This window comes from Chlorocebus sabaeus, chromosome 12 (assembly GCF_047675955.1).
Source record: "Chlorocebus sabaeus isolate Y175 chromosome 12, mChlSab1.0.hap1, whole genome shotgun sequence".
Taxonomy (NCBI): domain Eukaryota; kingdom Metazoa; phylum Chordata; class Mammalia; order Primates; family Cercopithecidae; genus Chlorocebus; species Chlorocebus sabaeus.
Window position 1 is genome coordinate 48,551,354 of NC_132915.1, and position 22,625 is coordinate 48,573,978.

At 41.1% G+C, this 22,625-nt stretch overlaps 1 protein-coding gene across 8 annotated transcripts in view; it reads left to right on the forward strand.

Annotated features, from left to right (window-relative positions):
• DENND4C (DENN domain containing 4C) overlaps positions 1-22,625 on the forward strand; it is a 145,827-nt gene that overhangs the window by 18,477 nt on the left and 104,725 nt on the right. The window contains exons 2-3 of one of the 8 annotated variants that reach the window (XM_073021643.1): positions 12,268-12,365; positions 19,416-19,492. The exons of 5 other annotated variants lie outside the window; for them this stretch is intronic. The gene's annotated coding sequence lies outside the window, so the exon portion shown is untranslated. The remainder of the gene's footprint in view (positions 1-12,267; positions 12,366-19,415; positions 19,493-22,625) is intronic. 2 more of the 8 variants (XM_037998352.2, XM_037998354.2) reach the window with 2 other exon arrangements.

Sequence of the window (22,625 nt, forward strand, 5' to 3'; positions counted from 1 at the left end):
CTGGCCTCAGGCATCCTCCTACCTTGGCCTCCCAAAGGGCTGGGTTTATAGGTGTGAGCCACTGTGCCCTGCCAGGACTGCCTTTTCTACATCTCTTGAATATTTTAGTAGGCATGTCAATTTTAACTTGTCTGAAAAAGAATTATTGGTTTATTTCCTCAAACCTATCCTTTTCTCAGACTTTACCCTATTAGTAAATGGTACTGTCGTTTACCCACTTAAGCCACAAAATGGAAATCATACTTGCTTTCTCTTTTTTTCCCCTTACACATTCAATCCGCCAGCAGCAGCTTTACCTTCAAACTATATCCCCTATATTATCATTTCTTGCTGCTCCCACTCCTTTGCCCTAATATAAGCCATTGTTATTGTGTCTTTTCTGGGCTGTTGTTAATCGCCTTCTGTCTGCTCTTCCTGCTTCCATTCTTTTCTCCTACTAGTTTGTTCTCACATTTAAAGGCTCCTCACAGTTTTTCATCATATTTAGAAAAAAATCCAAAGACCTAATTTTAGCCTAAAAGGCCTTACTTGATTTCTCCTTCACTGATCTCATCTCCTACTACTCCTCTAAGCTCCAGAGCCGCTGGCCTTGCTGTTCCTTAAAGACCAAGTTACTTACTGCTTTAAGGCTTTTATTATTGACTTTTTTCCTGCCTGGAATGTTCTTCCTTTGTTATCATATGATTTGCTTGCTTCTTCATGCCACTTAGGCCCCTGCTTAGATCTTCTTTTTTATTTTTTTTGAGATGGAGTCTTGCTCTTGTTGCCCAGGCTGGAGTACAATGGCACAATCTTGGCTGACTGCAACCTCTGCCTTCCGGGTTCAAGCGATTCTCCTGCCTCAGCCTCCCGAGTAACTGAGACTACAGGCATGTGCCACCTCGCCTGGCTAATTTTTGTATTTTGGTTGGTCAGTCTGGTCTCGAACTCCTGACCTCAGGTGATCTGTCCGCCTTAGCCTCCCAAAGTGCTAGGATTATAGGTGTGTGCCTGTGCCTCTGCGCCTGGCTAGATCTTACTCTTTTTTTGTTTTTTTGAGATGGGGTCTTGCTCTGTCGCCCAGGCTGGAGTGCAGTGGCGCAATCTCAGCTCACTGCAAGTTCCGCCTCCCGGGTTCACGCCATTCTCCTGCCTCAGCCTCCCAAGTAGCTGGGACTACGGGTGCCTGCCAGCATACCTGGCTAACTTTTTTGTATTTTTAGTAGAGACGGGGTTTCATTGTGTTAGCCAGGATGGTCTCGATCTCCTGACCTCGTGATCTGCCTGCTTCGGCCTCCCAAAGTGCTGGGGTTACAGACATGAGCCACCGCGCCCGGCCTAGATCTTACTTCTTTACTTCTTCAGAGAGATATTCCTTGATGACACCATAAAAATAGGCTCCTTCCGTTCCACTTTCTGTTTTGATTTACTTTTCTTCATAGCACCAAGGGTTTTTTTTTTTTTTTTGAGACAGAGTCTCGCTCAGTCACGTAGGCTGGAGTGTAGTAGCATGATCTTAGCTCGCTGCAACCTCCGCCTCCTGGCACTTCTCATGCCTCAGACTCCAGAGTAGCTGGGATTATAGGCATGAGCCACTACGCCCAGCTAATTTTTGTATTTTTAGTAGAGACGGGGTTTCACCATGTTGGTCAGGTTGGTCCCAAACTCCTGACCTCAGTAGATCCACCCGTCTCAGTCTCACAAAGTGCTGCGATTACAGGTGTGAGCCACCGCGCCCGGCCACGCGGCATCTATGTTTTTGAAAATATAAGTTTACTAATTATTTTCCAACTGTAATATAAGCTCCATAAAGACAAGGATTTGGTATTTTCATTGCTTTAATTCCCAGCATTTAAAACGATGTTAGAGACCCTGTCATAAGTTATTAATATACCAGTAGTAATTTTTATTCTTTTAAATTTTTTTTATTTTTTATTATACTTTAAGTTCTAGGGTACATGTGCACAACGTGCAGGTTTGTTACATATGTATACATGTGCCATGTTGGTGTGCTGCACCTGTTAACTCATCATTTACATTAGGCATATCTCCTAATGCTGTCCCTCCCCACCCCTCCCCACGATAGGACCCGGTGTGTGATGATCCCCTTCCTGTGTCCAGGTGATCTCATTGTTCAATTCCCACCTATGAGTGAGAACATGCAGTATTTGGTTTTCTGTTCTTGCGATAGTTAGCTGAGAATGATAGTTTCCAGCTGCATCCATGTCCCTACAAAGAACACGAACTCATCCTTTTTTATGACTGCATAGTATTCCATGGTGTATATGTGCCACATTTTCTTTTTTTTTTTTTTTTGAGACGGAGTCTTGCTCTGCCGCCCAGGCTGGAGTGCAGTGGCCGGATCTCGGCTCACTGCAAGCTCCGCCTCCCAGATTTACGCCATTCTCCTGCCTCAGCCTCCCGAGTAGCTGGGACTACAGGCGCCCGCCACCTCGCCTGACTAGTTTTTTGTATTTTTTAGTGGAGATGGGGATGTGCCACATTTTCTTAATCCAGTCTGTCACTGATGGACATTTGGGTTGATTCCAAGTCTTTGCTATTGTGAATAGTGCCACGATAAACATATGTGTGCATGTGTCTTTATAGCAGCATGACTTATAATCCTTCGGGTATATCCCAGTAATGGGATGGCTGGGTCAAATGGTATTTCGAGTTCTAGATCCTTGAGGAATCGCCACACTGTTTTCCACAATGGTTGAACTAATTTACAGTCCCACCAACAGTGTAAAAGTGTTCCTATTTCTCCACATCCTCTCCAGCACCTGTTGTTTCCTGATTTTTTAATGATTGCCATTCTGACTGGTGTGAGATGGTATTTCATTGTGGTTTTGATTTGCATTTCTCCGATGGCCAGTGTTGATGAGCATTTTTTCATGTGTCTGTTGGCTGTATGAATGTCTTCTTTTGAGAAGTGTCTGTTCATATCCTTTGCCCACTTTTTGATGGGGTTGTTTTTTCCTTGTAAATTTGTTTGAGTTCTTTATAGGTTCTGGATATTAGCCCTTTGTCAGATGAGTAGATTGCAAAAATGTTCTCCCATTCTGTAGGTTGCCTGTTCACTCTGATGGTAGGTTCTTTTGCTGTGCAGAAGCTCTTTAGTTAAATTAGATCCCATTTGTCAATTTGGGCTTTCGTTGCCATTGCTTTTGGTGTTTTAGACATGAAGTCCTTGCCCATGCCTATGTGCTGAATGGTATTACCTAGGTTTTCTTCTAGGGTTTTTATGGTTTTAGGTCTAACATTTAAGTCTCTAATCCATCTTGAATTAATTTTCGATAAGGAGTAAGGAAAAGATCCAGTTTCAGCTTTCTACTTATGGCTAGCCAATTTTCCCAGCACCATTTATTAAATAGGGAGTCCTTTCCCCATTTCTTGTTTTTGTCAGGTTTGTCAAAGATCAGATGGCTGTAGATGTGTGGTATTATTTCTGAGGGCTCTGTTCTGTTCCATTGGTCTATATCTCTATTTTGGTACCAGTACCATGCTGTTTTGGTTACTGTAGCCTTGTAGTATAGTTTGAAGTCAGGTAGCGTGATGCCTCCAGCTTTGTTCTTTTTGCTTAGGATTGTCTTGGCAATGCGGGGTCTTTTTTGGTTCCATATGAACTTTAAAGCAATTTTTTCCAATTCTGTGAAGAAAGTCATTGGTAGCTTAATGGGAATGGCATTGAATTTATAAATTACCTTGGGCAGTATGGCCATTTTCACAATAGTGATTCTTCCTATCCATGAACATGGTATGTTCTTCCATTTGTTTATGTCCTCTTTTATTTTACTGAGCAGTGGTTTGTAATTCTTCTTGAAGAGTTCCTTTACATCCCTTGTAAGTTGGATTCCTACGTATTTTATTCTCTTTGAAGCAATTGTGAATGGGAGTTCATTCATGATTTGGCTCTCTGTTTGTCTGTTACTGGTGTATAAGAATGCTTGTGATTTTTGCACATTGATTTTGTATCCTGAGACTTTGCTGAAGTTGCTTACCAGCTTAAGGAGATTTTGGACTGAGACATTGGGGTTTTCTAAATATACAATCATGTCATCTGCAAACAGGGACAATTTGACTTCCACTTTTCCTAATTGAATACCGTTTATTTATTTCTCTTGCCTGATTGCCCTAGCCAGAACTTCCAACACCATGTTGATTAGGAGTGGTGAGATAGGGCATCCCTGTCTTGTGCCAGTTTTCAAAGAGAATGCTTCCAGTTTTTGCCCATTCAGTATGATATTGGCTGTGGGTTTGTCATAAATAGCTCTTATTATTTTGAGATACGTTCCATCAATACCGAATTTATTGAGTTTTTAGCATGAAGGGCTGTTGAATTTTGTCAAAGGCCTTTTCTGCATCTATTGAGATAATCATGTGGTTTTTGTCTTTGGTTCTGTTCATATGCTGGATTATGTTTATTGATTTGCGTATGTTGAACCAGCCTTGCATCCCAGGGATGAAGCCCACTTGATCATGGTGGATAAACTTTTTGATGTGCTGCTGGATTCGGTTTGCCAGTATTTTATTGAGGATTTTTGCATCGATGTTCATCAGGGATATTGGTCTAAAATTCTCTTTTTTTGTTGTATCTCTGTCAGGCTTTGGTATCAGGATGATGTTGGCTTCGTAAAATGAGTTAGGGAGGCTTCCTTCTTTTTCTATTGATTGGAATAGTTCCAGAAGGAATGGTAGCAGCTCCCCTTGTACCTCTGGTAGAATTCGGCTGTGAATCCGTCTGGTCCTGGACTTTTTTTGGTTGGTAGGCTATTAATTATTGCCTCAATTTCAGAGCTATTGTTCTATTCAGGGATTCAACTTCTTCCTGGTTTAGTCTTGGGAGAGTGTAAGTGTCAAGGAAATTATCCATTTCTTCTAGGTTTTCTAGTTTATTTGCGTAGAGGTGTTTATAGTATTCTCTGATGGTAGTTTGTATTTCTGTGGGGTCGGTGGTGATATCCCCTTTATCATTTTTTATTATGTCTCTTTGATTCTTCTCTCTTTTCTTTATTAGTCTTGCTAGCGGTCTATCAATTTTGTTGATCTTTTCAAAAAACCAACTCCTGGATTCATTGATTTTTTTTGGAGGGTTTTTTGTGTCTCTATCTCCTTCAGTTCTGCTCTGATCTTAGTTATTTCTTGCCTTCTACTAGCTTTTGAATGTGTTTGCTCTTGCTCCTCTAGTTCTTTTAATTGTGATGTTAGGGTGTCAATTTTAGGTCTTTCCAGGTTTCTCTTGTGTGCATTTAGTGCTATAAATTTCCCTCTACACACTGCTTTAAATGTGTCCCATAGATTCTGGTGTGTTGTATCTTTGTTCTCATTGGTTTCAAAGAACATCTTTATTTCTGCCTTCATTTCGTTATGGACCCAGTAGTCATTCAGGAGCAGGTTGTTTAGTTTCCATGTAGTTGAGCAGTTTTGATTGAGTTTCTTAGTCCTGAGTTCTAGTTTGATTGCACTGTGGTCTGAGAGACAGTTTGTTATAATTTCTGTTCTTGTACATTTGCTGAGGAGTGCTTTACTTCCAACTATGTGGTCAATTTTGGAATAAGTGCGATGTGGTGCTGAGAAGACTGTATATTCTGTTGATTTGGGGTGGAGAGTTCTGTAGATGTCTATTAGGTCCGCTTGGTGCAGAGTTGAGTTCAATTCCTGGATATCCTTGTTAACTTTCTGTCTCGTTGATCTGTCTAATGTTGACAGTGGGGTGTTAAAGTCTCCCATTATTATTGTATGGGAGTCTAAGTCTCTTTGTAAGTCTCTAAGGACTTGCTTTATGAATCTGGGTGCTCCTGTTTTGGGTGCATATATATTTAGGATAGTTAGCTCTTCTTGTTGAATTGATCCCTTTACCATTATGTAATGGCCTTCTTTGTTTCTTTTGATCTTTGATGGTTTAAAGTCTGTTTTATCAGAGACGAGGATTGCAACCCCTGCTCTTTTTTTGTTTTCCGTTTGCTTGGTAGATCTTTCTCCGTCCCTTTATTTTGAGCCTATGTGTGTCTCTGCATGTGAGATGGGTCTCCTGAATACAGCAGACTGATGGGTCTTGACTCCTCTTTATCCAGTTGGTAAAGCGCAGTATTAGGGTGGAAGTTACCCGATTTTCCAGGTGTTGTGTGTCTCAATTTCCTTTGGCTAGGAAAAGGAATTCCCTGCCCCCTTGCGCTTCCCAGGTGAGGCGATGCCTCACCCTGCTTCAGCTCTTGCTGGTTGGGCTGCACCCGCAGACAAGTGCCAACTGTCAGACACACCCTGGTGAGATGAACCGGGTACCTCAGTTGAAAATGCAGAAATCACCCGTCGTCTTCGTCGCTCACGCTGGGAACTGGAGGCTGGAGCTGTTCCTATTCGGCCACCTTGGGCACCTTATTTTTTATATTTTGAGACGAAGTCTAGCTCTTGTCCCTCAGGCTGGAGTGCAATGGGGCGATCTTGGCTCACTGCAACCTCCGCCTTCCGGGATCAAATGATTCTCCTGCCTCAGCCTCCCGAGTAGCTGGGATTACAGGCGCCTGCCACCATGCCTGGCTAATTTTTTTTTGTAATTTTAGTAGAGACGGGGTCTTACCATGTTGGCCAGGCTGGTCTCGAACTCCTGATCTCAGGTGATCCACCTGCCTCAGCCTCCCAAAGTGCTGATATTACAGACATGAGCCACTGTGCCCGGCCACCAGTAGTAATTTTTTAACAAACACAAGAACTCCTTTCCCTTTAGCCACAAAACTGTAAATAGTTATGAATAATCCAAGCAAAAAAATGTGCAAGACCTGAATGAAGAAAATCAACACATTTATTGTGTGTGTGTGTGTGTGTTTTGTTTTGAAATGGGGTCTTGCTGTTTCACAGGCTATAGGGCAGTGGCACTTATGGCTCAAACAATCCTCTTGCCTCAGCCTCCTGTGTAGGTAAGATCATAGGCGTGTGCCACAACACCAGCTCATTTTGAAGTTTTTTGTAGGGGCTAGGTCTCACTTTGTTGCCCAGGCTGGTCTCAAACTCCTCGGGTCGAGTGATCCTCCCGCTTCAGCCCCCCAAATTGCTGAGATTACAGGCTTGAGCCACTGCGCCTGGCCAGGTCAAGATTTTTTCTCAGCTCTTTATGTCAAAGTACTGTGTCAAAGTACTGTGGCTGTGTGCTGTGGCTAATACCTGTAATCCAGTTCTTTGGGATGTCTAGGTGGGACGATTGCATGAAACCAGGAGTTTGATATCAGCCTGGGAAATGTAGCAGGGCCCCCATCTCTACTGTAGTAGTCTGTTCTCACACTGCTGACATACACAAGTGGCTCACGCCTGTAATCCCAGTACTTTGGCAGCCTGAGGTGGGTGGATCACCTGAGGTCAGAAGTTCAAGACCAGCCTGACCAATATGGTGAAACCGCCATCTCTACTAAAAATACAAAAATTAGCTGGGCATAGTGGCGTGCGCCTGTAATCCCAGCTACTTGGGAGGCTGAGACAGGAGAATTGCTTGAACCCAGGGGGTGGAGGTTCCAGTGAGTAATTTTTGTAGTTTTTGTAGAGACAGGGTTTCGCCATGTTGGCCAGGCTGGTCTTGAACTTCTAACCTCAAGTGATCTGTGCCCCCTCAGCCTCCAAAAGTGTTGAGATTACAGGCGTGAGTCACCGCACCCAACCCCAAAGTCTTAACTCATTTTGGCATTAACTCAAAAGTCCACTTTCCATAGTCTCATCTGAGACAATGCAAGTTTCTTCCGCCTATTAACTTGTAAAATCAAAAGCAAGTTAGTTACTTCCTAGATTCACAGGGGGTACAGGCATTGGGTAAATGCAGCCAAACACCTGTGGGTAGTCCTAAACCAACCACACTAGGCATCTTATCGTTAAACTGGCATCCTTTGCCATATCTCTTTTTCCTCTTGGAGAAGAAGAATGTCCTGGCACTCACCACCTTCAGTCCTCTTCATTTTTTAGAATGCTGAATATTGGCTGGGCACAGTGGCTCACGCCTGTAATCCTTGCACTTTGGGAGGCTGAAGCGGGTGGATCACCTGAGTTCAGGAGTTTGGGACCAGCCTGGCCAATATGGTGAAACCCTGTCTCTACTAAAAATACAAAAATTAGCCAGGTGTGGTGGTGGTGGTGCGGGGGCCACCTGTAAGTTCAGAGACTTGGGAGACTGAGGCAGGAGAATCGCTTGAACCCTCGTGGGGCGGAGGTTGCAGTGAGCCAAGATCGTGCCATTGCACTCCAGCCTGGGTGACCGTCTCAATCTGAGCGACTCAGGAGGTGGAGGCTGGAGGGTCACTTGAGGCCAGCAGTTGAAGACCAGCTTGGGTAGCATAGAGAGACCCCGATCTCTACAAAAGTTAGAAAAAATTAGCTGGATGTGGTGGTGCGTGCCTGTAGTCCCAGCTACTCAGGAGTCTGAGCTAAGAGGATCACTTGAGCCTGGGAATTTGATGCTGAAGTGAGCTATGATTGTGCCACGGCATTCCAGTCTGGGCAACAGAGTGAGATCCTGCCTCCAAAAAAAAAAAATTTTTTTTTAATGTAAAAACCATTAAAATGCTGTTATCTACACATAACTAATGTTTACAATCAACAGGTTTATACATTTATTTTAGGTAAATCTAAAGACATCCTATATATACATTTTATGTGAGAGGAAAGTATTAATAATCTGAAATTGAAAAGTAGCTTTTGTTTCATACAGACTGATTTTTATCAGGAATGAAGAAGGGTAATTTATTAATGCTTTTTTATAATGATAAAGGGATTGGTTAATTGAAAGGATATAACAATTCTTAATGTTTATGCCTTTAATAACAGTTTCAAAATACAAGAAGCAAAAACCGATAGACTGAAAGGAGAAAAAGACAAATCCATAATTTTAGTCAGAGATTTTAATGCCATTCTTTTACTAGTCGATAGCACAAGTAGATAGAAAACCAGCAAGGATATAGTAGACTTGTTACAACACTATTTACTTGATTGGCATTTATAGAGCCCTCTGCCCAACAGCAGAAGAGATATTCTGCTAAAGTGCACATGGAATATTTATCAAGACAGACCACATTCAGGCTGAGCATGGTGTCTTATTCCTGTAATCCCAGCACTTTGGGAGGCCAGGGTGGGAGGATTGTGTGAGGCCAGGAGTTGAAGATCAGGCTGGGCAACATAGCAAGACCCTGTCTCTACAAAAAATAAATGAAAAAACAAAAAGAAGACCAGATTCTTAGCCATAAAACAGGTCTTGATAACTATGAAAGAATTTGGGTTATACAAAGTACATTCTCTGACCATAAGGCATTTAAGTTAGAAATTAGTAACAGAAAGATTCTTGGAAAATTCTCAAGTACAGAATTTGGAAACTGCAAAACATACTTTATTTTTAAAAAAATTTTACTTTCTTTTCTGTCTGTTTTTTTTTTTTTTTTTTTTTTCCTGAGATGAAGTTTTGCTCTTGTTGCCCAGGTTGGAGTGCAATGGCGCGATCATGTTGGTTAGGCTGGTCACGAACTCCCAACCTCAGGTGATCTGCCCACCTTGGCCTCCCAAAGTACTGGGATTACAGGCGTGAGCCACCATTTCCTTTTCACTTCCTTTTCTTTAAATTTTATGTTTTTACTTTTTAAAATTAAACTTGTCTCTTTTTTATGTTATTTTTTATTTTAATTTGTAGTTTTTTAGTAAGAAACCTCACCCAAGAAAACATACTTTAACATTATCTATTGGGCAAAGAAAATATTTTTTAAAAAAGGAAATAAAAAATATTTCAATCCAGGTGAGGTTTCAGAAAACAGAGTGAAGAAAAAGGAAAAAAGAATTAAATTTTAAAAAAGAAAAAAATTATAAAAAAATATTTTGAACAGAATAAAAAGGCGGCCAGGTGCGGGTGACTTGTACCTGTAATCCCAGCTACTCGGGAGGCTGAGGCACGAGAATCACTTAAACCCAGGAGGCGGAGGTTACAGTGATCCAAGATCACATCACTACACTCCAGCCTAGGTGACGGAGTGAGACTGTCTCAAAAAAAAAAAAAAAAAAAGAAAGAAAACAACATATCCAGATTTATGGAGTACCACTGAAACACTCCTTAGGAAACGATTTGTGGCAGTGAATATCTACATTAGAAAAGATCTCAAATCAGTGACTTTAGCTTCCATCTTAAAAAGCTTGAAAAAGAAGAGCAAATTAAACTCTACATAAGCAGAGAAAAGAAAATAATAAAGATTAAAGTAGAATTCAAAGAAATGTGAAACAGAAAAGCAAGAGAAAAATCTGTGAAACCAAGGATGATTTTTAAAATGGATAAACTTCTAACCAGGCTGATCAGGCAAAAAAAGAGAAGATACAAATTACTGATATCAGGAATTAGAGAGGTGATATCAATACATATTCTAAAGATACTAAACAGATAATAATAGAATATTATGAACAACTTTATGTCAATAAATTTGACAAACCTAGATAGAATGACAAATTCCTTGAAAGATACAAACTACAAAAGTTTATTCAAGAAGAAATAGGGGCTGGGCAAGGTGGCTCATTTCTGTAATCCCAGCACTTTGGGAGGGGGAGAATCACTTGAGCCCGGGAGTTCTAGACCAGCCTGGGAAACATGGTGAAACCTCATCTCCAGAAAAATAAATTAACTGGGTGTGGTGGTGCATGTCCATGGTCCCAGCTACTTGAGAGACTGAGGTGGCAGGATCATTTGACCCTGGGAGGTTGAGACTGCAGTGAGCTGTCATTGTTTCACTGCACTGCAGTCTGGGCAACAGAGCAAGACCCTATCTCAAAAAATCAATCGATCGATCAATCAGTCAGTCAATCAAGAAGAAATAGGTAAGCTAAATAACTTCGTGTGTGTTTAAGGAATTGAAATCATAGTTTAAAAATCTAACCACAGAAAGATCCAGACTCACGTAATTTCACAGGCAAGTTCTATCAGACATTTAAGGAAGAAATAATACCGTTTCTCTACAGCCTTTTCCAGAAAATTGAAGAGGAGGATATTTTTTCCCAACTTGTTCTGTAACGTTAGCATTATCTTGATACCAAAACCAAAGATATTACAAGAAAACTATATCAGTATTCCTCATTAACATATATAACATTTCACACAAAATTGTAGCAAATAGAATTCAAGAACATATAAAAAGGATGACATATCTTGACCCAAGTGGGGTTTATGTCAGAAATTCAGAATTAATCTATAACTTGAAAATCAATGTAGTTTACCATATTAACAAATAAAAAAAGAAAAACCATATGATCTCAGTAGATGCAGAAAAAGTACTTGATAAATTCTAATATCCATTCTATTTTTTTTATTTTAAGTTTTTTTTTTTTTTTGAGACAGATTCTTGCTCTGTTTCCAGGCTGGAGTGCAGTGGTGCGATCTCGGCTCACTGAAGCCTCTGCCTCCTGGGTTCAAGCGATTCTCCTGCCTCAGCCTTCCTGAGTAGCTGGGATCACAGTCATGTCCCACCACGCCTGGCTAATTTTGTATTTTTAGTAGGGATGGGATTTATCTGCATTGGGCAGGCTGGTCTCGAACTCGGACCTCAGGTGATCCACCTGTCTTGGCCTCCCACAATGTTGGGATTACAGGTGTGAGCCACCACCATGCCTGGCTCGTATGCCACAGTTTCTTTATCCATTTGTCTGTTGATGTATAACTTAGGTTGCTAAGTTGAAGCAACTTAGGTTACTTCCAAATCTTGGCTATTGTGAATAGTGCTGCAATAAACATGGGAGTGTCCGTATTTCTTTGAGGTACTGATTTCCTTTCTGTTTGGTATGTATCTATCACAGTGGGATTGCTGGATTGTATGGTAGTTCTGTTTTTAATTTTTTGAGGAACCTCTATACTATTCTCCATAGTGACCATACTAATTTACATTCCCACTAACAGTGTATGAGGGTTCCCTTTTCTCCATATCCTTGCCAGCATTTGTTATTGCCTGTCTTTTGGACATAAGCCATTTTAACTGGCGTGAGATGTTTTATCTCATTGTAGTTTTGATCAGATAAATTTTGATGCATTTCTCTGATGATCAGTGATGTTGAGCACCTTTTCATATACCTGTTTGACATTTGTATGTCTTCTTTTGAGAAAAGCGTATTCAGATGTTTTGCCTATTTTAAAAACTGGATTATTAGATTTTTTCCTGTAGAGTTGTTTGAGGTCCTTATATGTTCTATTTTATTTTATTTTATTTTATTTTATTTTATTTTATTCTTTTTTCTTTTTCTTTTCTTTTCTTTTATTTATTTTATATTTTGACGGAATCTTCCTTTGTCACCCAGGCTGGAGTGCAGTGGCGTGATCTCGGCTCGATGCAACCTCCGCCTCCTGGGTTCAAGCAGTTCTCCTGCCTCAGCCTCCCGAGTAGCTGGGACTACAGGTGTGTGCCATCACGCTCAGCTAATTTTTGTATTTTTAGTAGAGACGGGATTTCACTATGTTGACCAGGCTGATCTTGAACTCCTGACCTAGGTGATCCACCTGCCTCGGCCTCCCAAAATGCTGTGATTACAGGTGTGAGCCACCATGCTCGGACCATGTTCTGGTTATTAATACCTTGTCAAATGGATAGTTTGCAAATATTTTCTCCCATCTGTAGGTTGTCTCTTCACTTTTTTGTTGTTTCCTTTGCTGTGCAGAAGCATTTTAACTTGATGTGATCCCATTTGCCTATTTTTGGTTTTGTTACCTATGCTTTTGGGGTAGTAATCAAGAAATCCTGGCTGGGCGCGGTGGCTCATGCCTGTAATCCCAGCACTTTGGGAGGCCGAGGTGGGTGGATCATTTGAGGTCAGGAGTTCGAGACCAGCCTGGCCAACACAGTGAAACGCTCTCCATACTAAAAATACAAAAATTAGCCAGGCCATGGTGGCACATGCCTGTAATCCCAGCTAATCACAAGGGAGAAGAATCACTTGAGCCAGGGAGGCAGAGGCTGCAGTGAGCTGAGATCACCCTACTGCACTCTATTGTGGATGACAGAGTGACACCCTGTCTCAAAAAGAAAAAAGAAGGAAATCTTTCCGCGGACCAGTGTCCTGGAGAATATCCCCAATGTTTTCTTGTAGTAGTTTCATAGTTTGAGGTTTTCGACTGAAGTATTTGTCTTGATTTGATTTTTGTAAATGGTGAGAAATAGGGATTATAGGGATCTAGTTTCCTTCTTCTGCATATAGTTATCTAGTTTTCCCAGCAATATTTGTTGAAGAGACTGTCCTTTCCTCAGTGTCTGTTCCTACCACCTTTGTCGAAAATAAGTTCATTGTAGATGTATGGATTTATTTCTGGGTTCTCTATTGTGTTCCATTGGTCTATGTGTCTATTTTAATGCTGCTAACATGCTGTTTGGCTACTATGGCACTAGTATAATTTGAAGTCAGATAATGTGATTCTTCCAGTTTTGTTGTTTTTGCTCAGAATAGCTTTGGCTATTCTGGGTCTTTTGAGGCTCCATGTAAATTTTAGGATTTATTTTTCTATTTCTTTGGAAAATATCATTGGTATTTTGATAGGGATTGCATTTAATCTGTAGATTGTGTAGTATGGATTTTTTAAAAACAATTTTGATTCTTTCAGTTCATAAACATGGAATATCTTTGTGTTTTTTCTGGAGACAGGATCTCACACTATTGTCCAGGCTGGAGTGCAGTGGCATAGTCACGGCTCACTGCAGTCTTGACCATCTAGGCTCACGAGATCTTCCCGCCTCAGTCTCCTTAGTGCCTGAGGACTGCAGATGAATGCCACCAGGCCCGGCTAATTTTTTTTTTTTTTCTCTCGTAGAGACAACTTTTTGCTATATTGCCCAGCCTGGTCTTGGACCCATTGGCTCACTCAAGCAGTCTTCCCACCTTGGCCTTCCAACGTGCTGGGATTACATACATGAGACACAATGCCTGGCCTCTTTCCATTTGTGTGTGTGTGTGTTCTCTTTAATTTCTTGCATCAGTGATTTATAGTTTTAGTAGTAGCGATTTTTCACTCCTTTGGTTAAATTTATTAGGTTAACCTTAGGTTAACTTATTAAGTACTTTATTTTTTTTGTAGATATTATAAATGGGAGTACTTTTTTCATTTCTTTTTCAGATAGGTCATTGTTGTCATATGGAAATGCTACTGATTTTTGTATATGGATTTTATATCCTAAAACTTTAGTGAATTTATTAGTCCTTTTTTTTTTTTGGTCTGAGACAAGTCTTGTTCTGTAGCCCAGGCTGGAGTGCAGTGGTGTGATCTCAGCTTACTGCAACCTCCATGTCCTGAGTTCAGGCGATTCTCCCACCTCAGCCACCTGAGTAGTTGGCACTACAGGCGTGCGCCACCAGGCCTGGCTAATTTTTGTATTTGTAGTAGAGACAGGGGTTTTACCATGTTGACAGGGCTGGTCTCGAACTCCTGACCTCAGGTGATCCACCCACCTCAGCCTCCCGAAGTGCTGGGATTATAGGCGTAAGCCTCTGTGCCTCGCCGAATGTATTTTCATAGTTTTAGGTGGAGTTTTTACATTTTTCCAAATATATTGTATCTTTTTTTTTTTTTTTTTTTTTTTTTGAGACAGTCCAGGCTGGAGTGCAGTGGTGCGATCTTGGCTCTCTGCAGCCTCCGCCTCCCAGGTTCACATGATTTTCATGCCTCAGCCTCCCAAGTAGCTGGGACTACAGGTGAGCACTCCCACACCCAGCTAATTTTTATATTTTTAGTAGAGATGGGGTTTTGCCATATTGGCCAGACTAGTCTTTAATTCCTGGCCTCAAGTGAGCCATCTGCCTCGGCCTCCCAGAGTGCTGGGATTACAGGTGTGAGCCATTACTCCTGGCTTCATTTTGCATTTTTTGGTAGAGATGGGGTTTCACCATGTTGGCCAGGCTGGTCTTGAACTCCTGACCTCAAGTGATCCACCCACCTTGGCCTCCCAAAGTGCTGGGATTACAGGCGTGAGCCACCATGCCCGGCCTCATATCATTTGTAAATAAGAGTAATTTGACTAGTTTCTTTCCAATTTGGATGCCTTTATTTCTTCGTTATGTAATTGCTCTAGCTAGGACTTCTGGTACTATGTTGGATAACAGTATTGAAAGTGGGCATTCTTGCTGTGTTTCATATCTTAGAGGAAGCCTTTTAATGTAATACTAAATGGGGAAAACACGCTGTTATGGGTCTGTTGTATAAAGCTCTTTTTGTGTTGAGGTATGTTTCTTCTATAACCAATTTTTTGAGTTTTTTTTTTATCATGAAAGGATACTGAGTTTTATCAAATGCTTTTTCAACATCAATTGAAATGATCATATGGTTTTTGTCTTTTATTCTGTTGATAGGCTGTATCACATTGGTTGATTTGTTTATTTGAAACTATCCTTGTCTCCGTGGGTGGTATAAATCCCACATGGTCATGTTGAATAATCTTTTTAATGCGTTGTTGAATTCATTTTTTTTTTTTTTTTTTTTTTTTGAGACAGAATTTCACTCTTGTTGCCCAAGCTGGAGTGCAGTGGCATGATCTCGGCTCACTGCAACCTCTGCCCCCTGGGTTCAAGCAATTTTCCTGCCTCAGCCTCCCAAGGAGCTGGGATTACAGGTGTGCGCCACCATGCCCTGCTAATTTTTTTGTATTTTTAGTAGAGACGAGGCTTCACCCTGTTGGCCAGGCTGGTTTTGCATTCATTTTGCTAGTGTTTTGTTGAGGAATTTTGCATCAGTGTTCATCAGAGATAGTGGCCTGTAATTTTCTTCCTTTTTTTTTTTTAGATTGTCTTGCTCCTGTCACCCAGGCTGAAGTGCAGTGGCGCAATCTCGGCTCACTGCAACCTCTGCCTCCCTGGTTCAAGCGATTCTCCTGTCTCAGCTTCCTGAGTAGCTGGGGACTACAGGCGCCCACCACCACTAATTAGCCCACCCAGCTAATTTTTTTTTTCTATTTTCAGTAGGAATAGGGTTTCACCATGTTGGCCAGGCTGGTCTTGAACTCCTGACCTCACGTGATCCACCCGCCTCAGCCTCCCAAAGTGCTGGAGTGCTGGGATTACAGGCATGAGCCACTGCACCTGGCCAATTTTCTTTCTTTGATGTGTCTTTGTCTGGTTTTGGTATCAGGTTCATACTGGCCTTATAGAATGAGTTTGGAAGTATTCTGTTCTATTCTTTCAGAATAATTTGAGTAGGAATGGTATTAGTTCGTTAAATCTTTGGTAAAATTCAGCAGTGAAGCCATTAGGTCCTGGGCTTTTCTTGGCTTGGAGACTTCTTACTACTGCTTCAATCTTGTTACTTGCTGTTGGTCTATTCAGGTTTTGGGTGTCACTATGGTTTGGGTTTGGTAGGTTGTATGTTTCTAGGAATTTAGCGGTTTCTTCTAGGTTTCCCAGTTTATTGTTATATAGTTGCTCATAGTAGTTCCTTTTTTCTTTTTTTTTTTTTTGAGACAGAGTCTCACCCTGTCATCCAGCAGGCTAGAGTGCAGAGTGCAATGGTGCAATTTTGGCTCACTGCAACCTCTGCCTCCCAGGTTCAAGTGATTCTCCTGCCTCAGCCTCTTCAATAGCTGGGATTACAGGCACCTGCCACCATGCCTGGCTAATTTTTGTATTTTTTTATTTTGTATTTTTAGTGGAGATGGGGTTTCACTATGTTGGCCAGACTTGTCTTGAACTCCTGACCTCAAGTGATCCGCCTGCCTCGACCTCTCCAAGTGCTGAGATTAGAGGCGTGAGCCACCATGCCTGGCCAGTAGTTTCTAATGATCCTTTGAATTTCTGTGGTATTGCTTGTAATGTCTCTTTTGTTTTCATCTCTGATCGTATTTATTTGAGCCTTCTCTCTTTTTTTCTTAGTCTGGCTAAAGGTTTGTCCATTTTGTTTATCTTTTCAAAAAACCAAAATTTTTTTTCCTTTCATCTTTTGCATGTTTTCTGTTTCAATTTAATTTATTTCTGCTGTGATCTTTTTCTTCTACTAATTTTGGGTTTGGTTTGGTTTTGCTTTTCTAATTCTTTAAGATTCATTGTTGGGTTGTTTATTTGAAGTTTTTCTACTTTCTTGATGTAGGCACATTTGCTGTAAACTTTCTTCATAGTACAGTTTTTGCCGTATCCTGTAGGTTTTAGTATGTTGTGTTTCCATTTTCATTTGTTTCAAGAAATTTCAAAATTTTCTTTGTTTTTTTTGAGACAAGGTCTCACTCTCTCACCCAGGTTGGAGTACAGTGGCACAATTATAGCCTACTGCCACCTTGACCTCCTGGGCTCAGGAGATTCTCCCACCTCAGCCTCCTGAGTAGCTGGAACTACAGGTTTGTACCACCAGACCTGGCTAACTTACTGCATTTTTTTTTTTAGAGATGAGGTTTTACCATGTTGCCCAGGCTGGTCTTGCACTCTGGGGCTCAAGCAGTCTGTTCCCCTTGCTCTCCCAAAATGGTTGGGATTACAGGTGTAAGCCACTGTGCTCGGCCACATTTTTTTTTTTTTTTTTTTTTTTTTGAGACGGAGTTTCACTCTATCACCCAGGCTGGAGTGCAGTGGTATGGCCTCAGCTCACTGCAACCTCTGCCTCCTGGGTTCAAGCGGTTCTCCTACCTCAGCCTCCCAAGTAGCTGGGACTACAGGTGCCTGCCACCACACCTGGCTAATTTTTGTATTTTTAGTAGAGACGGGGTTTCGCTATGTTGGCCAGGCTGGTCTTGAACTCCTGACCTTGTGATCCACCTGCCTCGGCCTCCCAAAGTGCTGGGAATACAGTTGTGATCCACCGTGCCCAGCCTTAAATTTTAAAATTTTCTTTCTTAATCTCTTCATTGACCCTCTGGTCATTTAGGAACATATTCTTTAATTTCCACATATTTATGTAGTTCCCAAAGTTCCTCGTTACTGATTTTTTTTCTCTTTATTTATTTATTTACTTATTTTTATTATTCTTTAAGTTCTAGGGTACATGTGCACAACGTGCAGGTTTGTTACATATGTATGCATGTGCCATGTTAGTGTGCTGCACCCATTAACTCGTCATTTACATTAGGTATATCTCCTAATGCTATCCCTCCCCCCTCCCCCCACCCCACAACAGGCCCTGGTGTGTGATGTTCCCCACTCTGTGTCCAAGTGATCTCATTGTTCAATTCCCACCTATGAGTGAGAACATGTGGTGTTTGGTTTTCTGTCCTTGTGATAGTTTGCTCAGAATGATGGTTTCCAGCTTCATCCATGTCTCTACAAAGGACTTCAACTCAACCTCTTTTATGACTGCAGAGTATTCCATGGTGTATATGTGCCACATTTTCTTAATCCAGTCTATCATTAGTGGACATTTGGATTGGTTCCAAGTCTTTGCTATTGTGAGTTGTGCCGCAATAAACATACGTGAGCATGTGTCTTTATAGCAGCATGATTTATAATCCTTTGGGTATATACCCATTGCTGGGTCAAACGGTATTTCTAGTTCTAGATCCTTGAGGAATTGCCACACTGTCTTCCACAATGGTTGAACTAGTTTACAGTCCCACCAACAGTGTAAAAGTGTTCCTATTTCTCCACATCCTCTCCAACACCTGTTGTTTCCTGACTTCTTAATGATCGCCATTCTGACTGGTGTGAGATGGTATCTCATTGTGGTTTTGATTTGCATTTCTTTGATGGCCAGTGATGATGAGCATTTTTTCATGTGTTTGTTGGTTGCATAAATATCTTCTTTTGAGAGGTGTCTGTTCATATCCTTTGCCCACTTTTTGATGGGGTTGTTTGATTTTTTTCTTGTAAATTTGTTTAAGTTCTTTGTAGATTCTGGATGTTAGCCCTTTGTCAGATGGGTAGATTGTAAAAGTTGTCTCCCATTCTGTAGGTTGCTTGTTCACTCTGATGGTAGTTTCTTTTGCTGTGCAGAAACTCTTTAGTTTAATTAGATCCCATTTGTCAATTTTGGCTTTTGTTGCAAAAAAGAGCCCACAATGCCAAGACAATCCTAAGCCAAAAGAACAAAGCTGGAGGCATCACGCTACCTGACTTCAAGCTATACTACAAAGCTACAGTAACCAAAACAGCCTGGTACTGGTACCAAAACAGAGCCCTCAGAAATAATACCACACATCTACAACCATCTGATCTTTGACAAACCTGACAAAAACAAGAAATGGGAAAAGGATTCCTTATTTAATAAATGGTGCTGGGAAAACTGTCTAGCCATACGTAGAAAGCTGAAACTGGATCCCTTCCTTATACCTTATACAAAAATTAATTCAAGATGGATTAAAGACTTAAATGTTAGACCTAAAACCATAGAAACCCTAGAAAAAAACCTAGGCAATACCATTCAGGACATAGTCATGGCCAAGTACTTCATAACTGAAACTGATTTCTTTTTTATCACATTGTGGTCAGAGACCTATTTGACGTACTTTCAATTTTTTAAAAAAAATTTTAAGACTTTTTTTGTGGCCTAATAGATGCTGTGTTCTTGAGGATGTTATATGTGCTGAGGAGAAGAATGTGTATATTCTGCAGCCGTTAGATGAAATATTCTGTAAGTATCTGTTTGGTCCATTTAGTCTATAGTGGAGATTAAGTCAAATGTTTCTTAGTTTTATGTCTGGAAGATCTGTCCAGTGCTGAAGGTGAGATGTTGAGGTTTCCAGCAGTTATTGTACTGGAGTCCATCTCTCTTTAGCTCCAATAATGTTTACTTTATATATCTGGGTGCTCCAGTGTTGGGTGCGTGTGTATTTATAATTGTTATATCTTCTTGCTGAATTGACACCCTTATCATTATCTAATGACATTCTTTGTCTCTTTTTATGGTTTTTATCTTGAAATCTGTTTTATCTGATACAAGTATAGCTACTCCTGTTCTTTTGGTTTCCATTTGCCTGGAATGTCTTTTTCCATCCCTTTATTTTTTTATTTTATTTACTTTATTTATTTATTTTTGAGACGGAGTTTTGTTCTTGTTACCCAGGCCGGAGTGCAATGTCACGATCTCAGCTCACCGCAACCTCCACCTCCTACATTCACGCAAATCTCCTGCCTCAACCTCCTTAGTAGCTGGGATTACAGGCATGTGCTACCACACCCGGCTAATTTTATATTTTTAGTAGAGACAGGGTTTCTCCATGTTGGTCAGGCTGGTCTCAAACTCCTGACCTCAGGTGATCCGCCCGCCTCAGCCTCCCAAAGTGCTGGGATTACAGGCATGAGCCAGCATGCCCGGCGACCCCTTTATTTTTAGTCTGTGTGTATCTTTCTAGGTGAAGTGTGTTTCTTTTTTAAAGTTTTCTATTTAAAGTTTTTTTCTTTTTTCTTTTCATTTTTTTTTTTTTAAGAGACAGGATCTCACTTTGTTCCCTAGGCTGGAGTGCAGTGGTGTGATCACGGATTACTATGACCAAAACTCTTCAGCTCAGGGGATCTTCCCACCTCAGCTTCCCAAGTAGCTAGGACTACAGACACATGACGCTGCACCTGGCTAATTTTTCTTTATTTTTTATGGAGACAGGGTCTCACCATCTTGCCAAGACTAGTCTCAAATTCCTGGGGTCTAGCAATCCTCCTGCGTCAGCCTCCTAAAGTGCTGAGATTATAGGCATCAGCCACTGTGCCCAACCTGTTTCTTGTAGGCCGCAGATGGTTGAACTGTACTTGTTTAAATCCGTTCAGCCTCTCTATGTCTTTTGATTGGAGAATTTAGTCTGTTTACATTCAGTGTCATTATTGATAAGGACTTTCTATTACCATTTTGTTATTTGTTTTCTCATCCTTTCTTCCCTTCCTCCCTCCCTTCCTTCCTTCCTTCCATCTTCCTATCTTCCTTTATGGGAAACTGATTATTTTCTGGTGGTATGTTTTAATGTCTTGCCTTTTGTTTTCTGTGTGTCTGTTGTAGGCTTTTGGGTGTTTTGTTTTGTTTTGTTTTTCCAGACAGAGTCTTGCTCTGTCACCCAGGCTGGAGTGCAGTGGCATAATCTCAACTCACTGTAGCCTCGACCTCTCCGGCTCAAGCCATCCTTGCAACTCAGCCTCCTGAGTAGCTGGGATCCCAGGTGTGCACCACTATACCTGGCTAATTTTTGTATTTTTTGTAGAGCCGGGGTTTTGCCATGTTGCCCAGGCTGGTCTTGAACTCCTGAACTCAAGCCGTCTGCCTACTCCCACCTCCCAGAGTTCTGGGAATACAGGCATGAGCCACTGCACCTGGTCATAGTTATTATTTTTGATAGGTTCATCTTTTATTCTTCCTATTCAAGATATGAGTAGTTTACACACCAGAATTATGGTGTTAATATTCTGTATTTGCCTATGTATTTGCTATTACCAGGGAGTTTTGTATCTTTAGGTAATTTCTTATTGCTCATTAATGTTCTTTTCTTTCAGATTGAAGAACTCCATTTAGTATTTCTTGTAGGACAGGTCTGGTGTTGACAAAATCCCTCAGCTTTTATTTGTTTGGGAAAGTCTATTTCTCCTTCATGTTTGAAGGATATTTTCAGTGGATATAATATTTTCAGTGGATATACTGAAAATATAGGATAAAAGTGTTTTTTTTTCTTCAGTACTTTAAATATGTCATACACTGTCTCCTAGCCTGTAAAGTTTCTGCTGAGAAGTGTGCTGCCAGACACATTGGAGCTCCTTTGTATGCTATGTGTTTTTCTCTTGCTGCTTTTAGAATCCTTTCTTTATTCTTGACCTTTGGGAGTTTGATAGTTAAATGTCCGGAGATAATTTTATTTGAGTTAAATTTCTTTGCTGTTCTATAACCTTTTTGTACTTGAATATTGATATCTTTCTCTAGGTTTAGGAAGTTCTCTGCAGTATATCTCTTTAAATAAACTTGGTACCCACTTCTCTCTCCTCTACCTTTTTGTTAAGGCCCATAACTCTTAGATTTTCCCTTTTGAGGCTATTTTCTAGTTTTTGTAGGTGTGCTTCATTCTTTTTTATTCTTTACTATTTTGTCTCCTCTGACTGTTTTCTCTTTCTTTTTTCTTTCTTTCTTTCTTTTTTTTTTTGTTGTTTTTTATTTTTTGTTTTGAGGTGGAGTTTCGCTTTTGTCACCGAGGCTGGAGTGCAACGGTGTGATCTCGGCTCACTGCAACCTCCGCCTTCCAGGTTCAAGCAGTTCCCCTGCCTAGCCTCCCGAGTAGCTGGAATTATAGGCGCCTGCTACCATGCCTGGCTAATTTGTATTTTTAGTAGAGACAGGGTTTCACCATGTTGGCCAGGCTGGTCTCCAATTCCTGACCTTAGGTGATCTGCCCATCTTGGCCTCCCAAAGTGCTGGGATTACAGGCCTGAGCCTCTGTGTCCGGTCCTCTGACTGTATTTTCAAATAGTGTGTCTTCAAGCTGACGATTTCTTTATTCTGCTGAGTCAGTTATGCTATTGAAAGACTCTGATGCCTTTTTGTTTTTTTTTTGTTTTTTTTTTTTTGTTTTTTGAGACGGAGTCTCGCTCTGTCGCCAGGCTGGAGTGCGGTGGCGCAATCTCCACTCACTGCAAGCTCTGCCTCCCGGGTTCACGCCATTCTCCTGCCTCAGCCTCCCGTGTGGCTGGGACTACAGACGCCCGCCACCGCGCCCGGCTAATTTTTGTATTTTTAGTACAGACGGGGTTTCACCGTGTTGGTCAGGATGGTCTCGATCTCCTGACCTCGTGATCCG